At 43.9% G+C, this 10,967-nt stretch overlaps 1 non-coding gene across 1 annotated transcript; it reads left to right on the top strand.

The window, feature by feature from the left end:
* Positions 1-579: 579 nt before the first annotated feature.
* Positions 580-654, top strand: Trnas-aga (transfer RNA serine (anticodon AGA)). Its single transcript has one exon. It is a non-coding gene; the product is annotated as a tRNA-Ser (tRNA).
* The last annotated feature ends 10,313 nt before the right edge of the window (positions 655-10,967 follow it).

Below are 10,967 nucleotides of genomic sequence, written 5' to 3'. Positions count from 1 at the left end.
GCTTCACCCGCTCGTATAGCGTTACACGTCGAGCGTCTGCGTGTGCCATAGGAATGCGAGCCAGATTCACATCGAATCCGCGCGCAGGATTAACGACGGTCTGGCGTGGGTTTATGTTTTTGGGCTGATACCTAAAGCCACATGAGTCAATGATAGGTTCGGTTACCACCTACTCCAGAAACACGATACAGGGCCCTGTAATTCGCATTCTAGAATTTGGACGTATCGAAGTCACACTGAATCGTCAACCTGCCCATCTCCCTCTTACAAGAAGCAAGATGGTGGCACCAGGAAAAGTCACAGGTGAGAATTCGACATGGGATGGGAAGTAAAAAAGCAAATAGGGGTAATATAACAAAAATGCAGAGTTTTTATAAAGTCCCTTGCTGCTTCTGTAACAATGTTAAAGTTTTTTAAGTTTTTTGTAGGTATTGTAAAAGAATCCAGAATGAGATTTTTCACTCTGCAGCGGAGTATGCCCTGATATGAAGCTTCCTGGCAGATTAAAACTGTGTGCCGGACCGAGACTCGAACTCGGGACCTGGCAGAGGTAAAGCTGTGAGGACGGAGCGTGAGTCGTGCTTGGATAGCTCAGTTGGTAGAGCACTTGCCCGAGAAAGGCAATGGTCCCGAGTTCGAGTCTCGGTCCGGCACACAGTTTTAACCTGCAAGAAAGCTTCATTGTAAAAGAATGTACACAGCAGATGAAAGACTACCTCTTATTCCGATTGACTACATGTAATGTTATATGAGAAGTCGAGGAACACTTCCAAGCGTAAATTTCACAAACCAGCTCCTATCAGACGTTCCTTTCCGGACATAGTCATTAAATTCAAGCGAACTGGTTGTGTTATTGAAGAACGGCGTTCGGGAAGGCAGACTGTAGCAGATGAAGCTGTGGAGAGGATTCAGGATGCGATTACTCACAGCTACTCAGCATAACTCACAAGACTAAGCAGGGAACTTGGTATTACATACATACGACTGTGTTGAAAACACTGCATTTCAGACTATCATTCATGACTACCATATTCAAATTGTTCATAAAGTTAAAGATTGACCATGAAAAGTGTCTTACTTGATAACTCAGTCAAATCTGAAACCCGAAAATTCAGCTAAATATGTAGGAATTAAAATTACGTACAACTTAAATTGGAAAGGACACACAGAAAATGTTGTGGGGAAGGCGAACCAGAGACTGCGGTTTATTGGCAGAACATTTTGAAGCTGCAGCAGTTCTACTAAAGAATCTACCTACACTAAGCTTGTCCGTCTCTCTTGGAGTATTGCTGCGCGGGGGTGAGGGGCGGGGAGTCCTTGCCAGATAGGGCTGACGGAGTATAACCAGAGGGTACACAGAAAGGTAGCACGTTTTGTATTATGGAGATATAGGGGAGAGGCTGTCACGGACATCATACAGGATTTGGAGTGGACATCGTTCAAACAAAGGCATTTCTCGTCGCGGCGAGATCATCTCACGAAATATCAATCACCAACTTTCTGTACCGGATGCGAAAATATTTTGTTGACGCCAACGTACGTTGGGAGAAACGATCATCGTAATAAACTATGGGAAATTAGAGCTCGCACGGATAGATGTAGTCCACATCTCGTGGTCGTGCAGTAGCGTTCTCGCTTCCCACGCCCGGGTTCACGGGTTCGATTCCCGGCGGGGTCAGGGATTTTCTCTGCCTCGTGATGGCTGGGTGTTGTGTGGTGTCCTTAGGTTAGTTACGTTTAAGTAGTTCTAAGTTATAGGGGACTGATGACCATATATGTTAAGTCCCATAGTGCTCAGAGCCATTTGAACCATTTTTTATGGATAGATATAGGCGTTCGTTTTCTCCGCTCCCTGTTCGAGAGTGGAATAACAGAGAATTATTGTGAATGTGGTTCGATGAATCTTCTGCCAGGCATTTAAGTGTGATTTGCAAGAATATCCATGTAGAAGTAGACGAAGTTGAGAACTATGCTGCCGGACACGCTGTGTACCACGGCTTATGCCTTTATAAATGCAAATTTAATGCAGCCCATTCTGTGCTCAACTAGGCAACATTTCACATCTGTGGACTTGTGAACAGACACAACTGCAGTATTTGAGCAAATAAAAAGCCAAATGCATTACAGAAACGGGAATGGAACACTCCAAAAGTAAATATGTGGATGTGAATTACAAGATGAAAAGCGTATGAACCATTCAAGATTGCTGAGAAAATAGTAACTGGTAGCACCTGTCTTCACCTCGTGGAACAGTTTTTGGATGCACATTTGCTTGAGGATGACGTTTTGGATACTATCGTTTGCCATCAAGATGGAGCAACTCCAGGCATTTGCATAGTTGTCCAAGGATACCTGAGTGCTGGTGATCCTGGGAGATAAGTTGGCCGTGAATCGTCGAGGCCGTGGACTTCCTGATCGACCGATTTAACGCCTACACAACTTTTCATCTGGGGTCTATCGAAACTGAGGTGCATCTCGTGAAAATCAATCATGTTCAACAACTGAAAATACGCTCTTTTGCAGCTGTGCAACAAATTATGCCAACTATGCTACCAACGGTGTTTCGTGTTACATAGGAACGATAAGACTTGTACGCATATTTTTAGGGTCATTACAATGAAATGCACTGAATTTGTATTAATAAATGTCTCAATGTGACATCAAGTTGTTAATAGTCCACAACAAAATATTTGAGTGGAAAAATGTAAGTGCATTTACAAAGGCGATTTAGAGAAATATTTTAGTTCTAGATATAAGTTTCTCAATAGCCTGAACTTCAAGGTCCGGTGCTATGTTACAAGCATCAGTACTTACTTTTCAATAATGCATTGCCTCGGATTTATCCTCCTCTTCGCATGACTCGGTAGCGTAAGAGTTTATTTATTCTGAAAGTGTTTCCATCATGCTGTATAGCAATTAGAAGAATCTCAGGTCTGGCGGTTCTTTATGAACTGATTTTAAAACAGCTAGAGCAGAAATGTGCAGTAATTGTGAGGCTCCCCTCTCCCCTTTCCTCCCTTCTTCCTAATTGGATGAGAGAGGTCATGATGCGGAGGAAGCAGAAGGCGTATCACAACCTTGCCCAATAAAACACTGGATGCTTCCTGCTCTGCTTGCTGAAAGGCAACTGCACAGTGAGAACCAATAGTAACATAGCAAATTCAGGGAAATCTTGTGAGTTGTTAGCGCGAAGCAACGTGCAAAGGACAAGGCACCATAAAAAATTCCACATGCCATTACTCCATAAGACTTAGCGGAGGCGATTAAAATTTAACTTTGTTGCACAATCTGGTCATCAGAAATTGTACGCCGCAGCCTCTTCTATCCTAACGGTCAAATGATTAATGATGATTATTTTGTCAGCGGAACTGACAACCTACAGGCCGAGCAATTCAGTTTGGCACTGAAGAAAGTATGATACTCATCTGCATAACTTGAAAAGAGCAGTCTCCTCTAATCAGATAAACAGCGTCAACTCTGCTCTTGTACCAAAAACGGAAAAGAAAACCACAGAAAGACGTGTCTCCATCCGGAAAATTGTGGAATGATGAAGTGCACAATATGCACGTTTAGAAAAGTGTTTCGACGGAAACTGGTATGTTATCGTTAGTTTAAAAGTACATTCTGAATAAGGTTGTTGCAACTGGAGCTCGTTAATGTATTCTTTCTTTTCTTTTAATATATGTCCATCATCTTCCTATCGTTTACGGTGTTTCTGTCGATATTGTAGTAAAAAATAATAGTACTCTTAAAGATTATCGTCGCTGAAGTTCGACAAAATGGATTACTGATGTGTTGCAGAGAGAGGTTAAGAGTAAATGACAAGTCTCGTGCTAGCTGCAGAGATTATGTACTGGCAGCAATAACAGTTGTGAGAAAGGTGTGTGGTACAAGTGTTGATAAGCGGGTAATAGTTACGGGGTTCGTGTGAACAGCCAGTGATAAAAGCTGTAGAAGCTTCTTAAAGCTGTTCGCAGATAATACACTTGTACATAAGAAAGTAGCAACGCCAGAAGACAATACAGATTTGAAAAGGACCTGCAGAGAATTTACGAATTTTGCAGATTCTGGCTGTTGACCATGAAAGTTAATGTAAAATACAGGGCACGCACAGGAAAAGAATCCCACTACTGCGCGCTACTGATGACGAATTGCTGGAAACGGAATCTACAATAAAATGTGTAGGAGTAACTATCCAGAGCGACCTGAAGTGGAGTGCCCACATAAAACAAACGGTAGTAATGCAGATGCCAGACTGAGTTTCATAAGGAGAATCTTAAGTAAGTGGCTTACAAGGCGCTTGTTCAACTGTTTCTGGAGCACTCTTCATCAATGTGGGACACTTGCCAGGTAGGAGTGATGCAACGATAGAGAAGACGTTAAATACTAGAGTAGCACGTTTGTGATGGATCCGTTTAGTCGGCGCGAGAGCGTTACAGAGGTGCTCGACAAACGTGGGTGGTAGACGCTACAAGAGAGGCGTTGAGCATTACGGTGAGTTTTACTGCCGGAATTTCGAGAGAGAACTTTCCGGAAAGAGTCGGACGACATATTACTTGCTCCCACATACATCTCGCGAAATGACCACGACGAGAAAATTCGACAAATTATAGCTATGGAGATGCTTACCAACAGTCATTCTTCCCACGCGGCATTCGCGTGTGGAACAGGAAGGGGAATCAGTTTTTAGTACCAGAAATACCCTCCGCCACACATTGTTAGATGGCTTGCGGAGTATGATGTTCATAAGGACTGATTTCAACTACAGCTGAAAAGTCTCTTATCATTATAGCGGGCCCCCAAGAACAGAAAAATATTAATGGAAACTTTTAGGAGATCATTTTGGTTTAAACCCAGGATACGAAGTAGTCTAAAGAGACTGAGCTGCTTGTATAATTTTATGCGTAACTGAGCGTCACCGCGGCTAACTGTCTCAGGGCCAAGTACCTACAGCGGACCGTGCGCGGCAGTAATGCGGGTTACAGCGCCGTAACTCACGAACGGTCGGGCGCGTTGTCATTGGAGCGACTGCGAATGGCGCCTGGTTCGCGCGGGGGACAGCTGTTATTTATTTATTCGTTAAGCGGCCGCCGCTGCGTCCCGCGACGGTGACGAGAACGACGCCCCCACGGCGGCCGACCGGGGCGTCGAAGGCCCAGCCGCCCAGGCCCCCACCGCCCACACGGGCTGATTTACGACGGCGCTCAGAAATTATTAAGCACACGCTGGCCGGGCCCGGCTGCTCCCCGCTCGCCGCTCGCTGCCCCACCGGAGGGGGCCGAGGAAATCAACAGTCGTAACTCATCGGGCGCCGAGATGCCGGCCGGCAGACAAAGGTCAGCGGCGCTCAGCACCGGCACCACCGCCAGCGCCGGCGCCGCCGCCGCCGCCGCCACCCCCGGCCCGCCGAGGCCACGGGGCGCGTTTATCGGCGCGCCGACGGCGTCCGCGTAAATGGAGAGCCGCGCGCCCGCCTCGTAACTCATGCTCGCACGAAAACATAATGGCTGTTTTACACGCGGACGGGAAATAATCTAATTCTCTTAGGCAAACATAAATCCGGACGCGGCGAGTAATTGAGACGTCGCGGCGCCAGACGTGGCGGCCAGTAATTAAATCCGCGGCGCGTTGCCGGTTCGCCTGCTCTCTCCTCTGCTCTCTCCTCTCTTCTCTCCTCCACTCTGCCCTCGCGATGCACACTCGGCGAGTCACGCGGCCACCGCGCTCTGCTGCATTCCCGGGCGCCCAAGGCTCCTTTTATACCAACGACTTTCTTGTCTCAATCCAGTACTCGGGCCCAAGTAGTCTCCTGCAGCGCCCCTGGCGTACTGTTCCTGTCCTGAGTCTCACCTGCCACGACTAGCCCTTTCCGTTCACATGTTGGCGTCGAAACCACAGTCTGGAAAACAGTCGCGACATTCCGTCTCGTTTTTGTTACTCACAGCAATAGCAGCGCTCCAAGCGGCGAGCGAGCGACACTTCTCACTACGATATCGAATAAGTGTGAATTCTAACGTGTACACTGATTTGCAACAATATTTTTGCAATAGCGTATGTAGTGCCTTAATAATCTACAATAACTAGAAAATTGTACGACATTTGTGTTCATTTAGTTTGGTAACAAGCCTGGGTTTTACAGGTCAGTTTATTTACGATTCTCTTGCAACGTACAGACATTTTCAGACTAATGGCGTTTTCCTTTAATAACAAAAAATTGCTAGTAAACAAGAGAAAAACTGACCTTTTACAGAAAGACGTTGTATATTTATCCAGCAAAGTAGAATTATCATCGTCAAACTTTCAGCCAAATCAGTGAATGTCGAAAGTAGGAGACCTTTACTGAATGTAATACCTACATTATTTAACGTATGAAATAAGCCACTACAACCGTAGCTTAAGGGGAAACCATACAGACGTGTCAAGTCAACAAAGTCGCCAAAATCGATAAAAGTCTTTCCAATGACGAGAGAGACCAGCCTTTTTACAAAAATCTCCAAATGTAGCAACAGAAGTAAGAAACTAACACTACTAGAGAAACCAGAAACCACGGCAAGAATCTTCAACGCATTCGCTTTTGAAGCTAAAAAAAATTTATTTACAAAATATTCGTCCATTACAAAGACAAGTCAAGTGTTAGAAAAGGCGGATCGCTGGCCTCCATAAAAAGCAAAAAGGTCAAGGTACAGAGTGGTGGTGTAAGTTCCTATGGAACCAAACTCCTGAGGTCTTCGATCCCTATGCTTACACACTACTTTAACTTATGCTAAGAACAACACACACAGCCATGCCTGAGAGAGGACCGCGCGAACCGTGGCACGGCCCCTCAGGCGGTGCCGGTACCCCGCGCAGCTGACTAAGGGTCAAGGAAAGTGTCTATACTCATAGCAACAAGCAACAAAACACGAGTATATACTTCGCATGTATGAAATGTGTCAAGATTCTATTGCTTTCAGAGGAATAAGCTGCAAATACAGACATATTCCATAGTTCTTCGTAAACGAATTCTAGCTTATCTCACTCAATCAGTGTGATTCGGCTTTTTTTACATGTATTTCACGATAATTCACGTCTCTTGGTAACTTCCTAACGTGTGGAACTCAACTACATAGCAACTATTGAGTTAAGGAGAAAATAATTAAAAACAATCATTATCCTTTCGACGCATGTGACATACTGCTTTCTTACCACTTGGACCGCTAGTGTCGATCTGGCTGCCAAACGGTAACAACTTTCGCTCCAGAAAATAGAATGACTGTATTTATTAGACTGTGGTCGAAACTATGGGTGTTGAGAGAAACGTTTGCTGCGCAGTTTGATACCTGAAACATGAAAGCGACCAGCCTTTTTACAAAAAACTCCAAACATAGCAACAGAAGTAAAAAACTGACACTACTAGAGATCATTAAAAAAGGGTGTGCTTTCGGATGTTAAGCCAATCTACGCTCACTATTTCGACGAATGCCAAGTCGTCTTCTCAGGTGCTGCGAAATGCGCTATTACCGACTCCAACCAGACTGTGAAGTTAGTTGTTTATTCATCCTTACGTCATTTTCAAAATATCAGAAAGATCATCTTAACTGGCAAAGGAAACAACTGTTAAAAATTAACTAATTTATGCCTACTCAAATATTATCTCATGTAGCTGTCGATTAACATGTTCCGTTGTTAATTTTGGTATGTTGTGTCTAGTGTTCCTTGTATCTATATATGTAAATAAGAGTGTTCGTTTGTTTGTCATTCATACCAATCCACAATTTTATTCCTCTCTTGATGAAATTTTGCGTACTTTACTTTCAAGACAAGAGGAAGATCACTGTCAACGTAAGATTTCGTAACCTGACTTGAAACGTACGTGTATGTTAATATATAAAGGGGATGGTTGTTACCAAACATCTTGAAAAGTACTTGACGAATTTACTTCTAAGTTCTTGGCCGCTTTGCACCAAATTTATCAATTCAGATGCACCAATGAAGAAAATTAATGAGAAATTAAATGCCTAACAAACGGAACATATCACCGTAAACTAAGTGTAATTCCTGTGGCGAGAATAAATTACAGCTGCAATACCCCTCTTGGATACAGTACCATCAGACGTCACTACGTCGCGGGACACATGATTGCAAAATCTTAATTACTGATTAGAAGGCGTAGTTACATATGACATATACTCCAGAAGATATTTTGGCCCGTGTTTCACAGTTAGTTTTATTATTAAAATGCACGATGCCATAAACGATAACGATCAAGGTGGCGCAGTGATTACACACTGGACTCTCATTCGGGAAGACGACGGTTCAAAAGTACGCCCAGCCCTCCTGACTTAGGTTTTCCGTGATTTCACTAAATCACTTCAGGCAAATGCCGGGATGATTCCTTTGAAAGAGCACGGCCGTTTTCCTTCCCCATCCTTCCGTAATTCGATGGAACCGATGACCTCGCTCCTTGGTCCCCTCCGCCCAAATCAACCAACCAACCAACCTACCTACCTACCGAATAGATAACAGTTAACCGTTGTGTGTGTCGTTTCCATCACCGATGCTACGGTTGGTCTGATTCAGCTGTCGGTTACCAGTTATCCTCTTCACTTCAGCAGCATAAACGATAAGGCAGGTCTTGGGTACAGTACCAATGAAAGTCACTAGACGCGGACCGATTAAAACATCGAACAAAACTCAGGATTTCCCGAACTGTGTCGAAAACTGTTCGAAATGTTAGAGTCGTGCCCAAACACAGTCCTACTTGAAACAGTGAAAATTGAACTGATATAATAGGGAGAGGTATGCTATAGAAGCACAATGAGGTACTTATCACAGAATGTAACAACAGATGACGCAACTAACCATCTACTGTGTTGACACCCAGTGACTCAAATGTGCTCTTCGTTTTAAGGCGATTGCTGTTTCCCGCGCGGCCTGCATTCGCTAAATGGTTATAACGGCTCTGAGCACTATGGGACTTAACATCTGAGGTCATCAGTCCCCTAGAACTTAGAACTACTTAAACCTAACTAACCTAAGGACATTACATACATCCATGCCCGATCCAGGATTCGAACCTGCGACCGTAGCAGTCGCGCGGTTCCGGACTGAAGTGCCTAGAACCGCTCTGCCACTGTGACCGGCTGTATTCGTTATGATTATCAACAAGGCATAGGGTCAATCACGTTGTGTGAAAGATATTAAGCATCCTGGACAACAATGAACACTGCAGCTTGTTATACACATTTGCGAAGAAGTCGTCACACATACACACACACACACACACACACACACACACACACACACACAAATGCTTTCGACTCGACTGACATCAGAACCTTAACGATACTCATCCTTGAACAGTGAGAGAAAGCTGATCTAGCACCTCACTACAGTAAATGAGTTCTTTAGTTCAAGATAATGGAAACAGACTTTTTTTTAATTCCCTATGTCAGGCGTTCTGATGCCACACGGTAGATCAGCGTGTCGATCAGGAGAGTGCCACTGTCTTTAATAGTAAAAAAAACTGAGTGTAGTTTTTATTGATGTCATGCGACATCTGGTCGGAACAGCCGAAGAAAAACGACGAAGAAACAGCTAGAAAGAAAGAGGGAAAAAATAGTGATAAAGCATTTGCTTGAAAATCGAGGGATCGCGGATTAAAATCCCGCTCAGACCAGTAAAATTTCTGTCTACCTTTAATCTGGCTTTTACCTCTCAACGATGTCATTCCACTTTAAACTGTAGGTCACCTTCCCTAGGCTGATAACAGTGATATATTAGAGACACACAAGTCACCGAAGTGGCGTCCAATAGAAAGACTTGCCCTCGGCCTTTCACCCACACAAAATTATTACCATTCGCTACTCTCTGTTATCTAAATAATTGCCCACTTTCTAATACTAATTATCTGAGGGGTATGCTTTAACTGACTTTTTAAATATTTGGATTCCGGTTTACCCTTATTTGTGCTTTGCCACTATATTTCAATATAATGTAGAAAGCTATGTCTGCCACTGCCGCTATTCTGTAACATTACTCAGTAGGTTTGGTGCTTGGTCGTTGAGGTGGGCGTTGGAGCCACAGATTTTGCATTAATTAATACACTCCTGTGCACTTGGGGACATGTCTGTTGTGAGCAGTTCATAGCGCTACTTTATAGCCTCGTGAATGAGATAGCTGCTACCAGAAACAGCAGGGGGATTTGTCTCTTCGTACGTTAACACCACTGATACCATCCATTCCGTCTGCACCTAGTCTTCCGCCATGTCACAACTCCGCAAATGAGCTAACCATGAAGTCAGATGCCACGACTCTTATCGAGGGCTCCTTCGTAGGTATGCGAATGACCTGCGATCCTGTAACTGTCTAACGCTAAACCCTAACTGCCTCGCGAATGTGGGCGTGACCTACACGCCTAATTCTCGCGGTTTTACATTTAACTCCTTGTCACATTCCTTACAATGTGGAGGTGAAACGGAAGTTTCGCGTAAATGTGACCTAATGATTGGTTTTTATTGTATAAAGCTATGCGACTTTCCGTATAGATATTTAAACAAACTAACGCCAAGCTGGATCCAGATAGCCGAAAGCTTTCCACTTACAACGACAATGGCACAAAAACAGATAAGTACATCATCAGCACTACTCGGCACAGTGGCGAGGACATTAAACTTGGGTTTCAACGAGTCTCCTGTAAAAGAACATTCAGTAAAATAAGTAATTTAGTACTTTTATTTTCAACAAATTTCCAGAAAAAAATTTGCTCAGGAGCCAATATTCGTCGACTCAAGCCATCATAACACAAGTTAGTTGTTGCAGTAGCAAAAAATGTGTCCTCCATATCCGTCAAGTCCTCATGTAGTTAATCTTAAGTGGATAAAGGTCTGCCTTGCTTCGGTTGCTTGTTTATGTAGCATAAGTTTTAATTCGTCTTTGTGCAGTTCATGGTTTTTGATTTTACTTAGCAGGTAAGACATATTACGTAC

The sequence above is a fragment of the Schistocerca gregaria genome, chromosome 5 (assembly GCF_023897955.1).
Source record: "Schistocerca gregaria isolate iqSchGreg1 chromosome 5, iqSchGreg1.2, whole genome shotgun sequence".
Lineage (NCBI taxonomy): Eukaryota > Metazoa > Arthropoda > Insecta > Orthoptera > Acrididae > Schistocerca > Schistocerca gregaria.
Note: the sequence above shows the minus strand (reverse complement) of the source record. Positions and strands in the feature narration are given on the sequence as shown.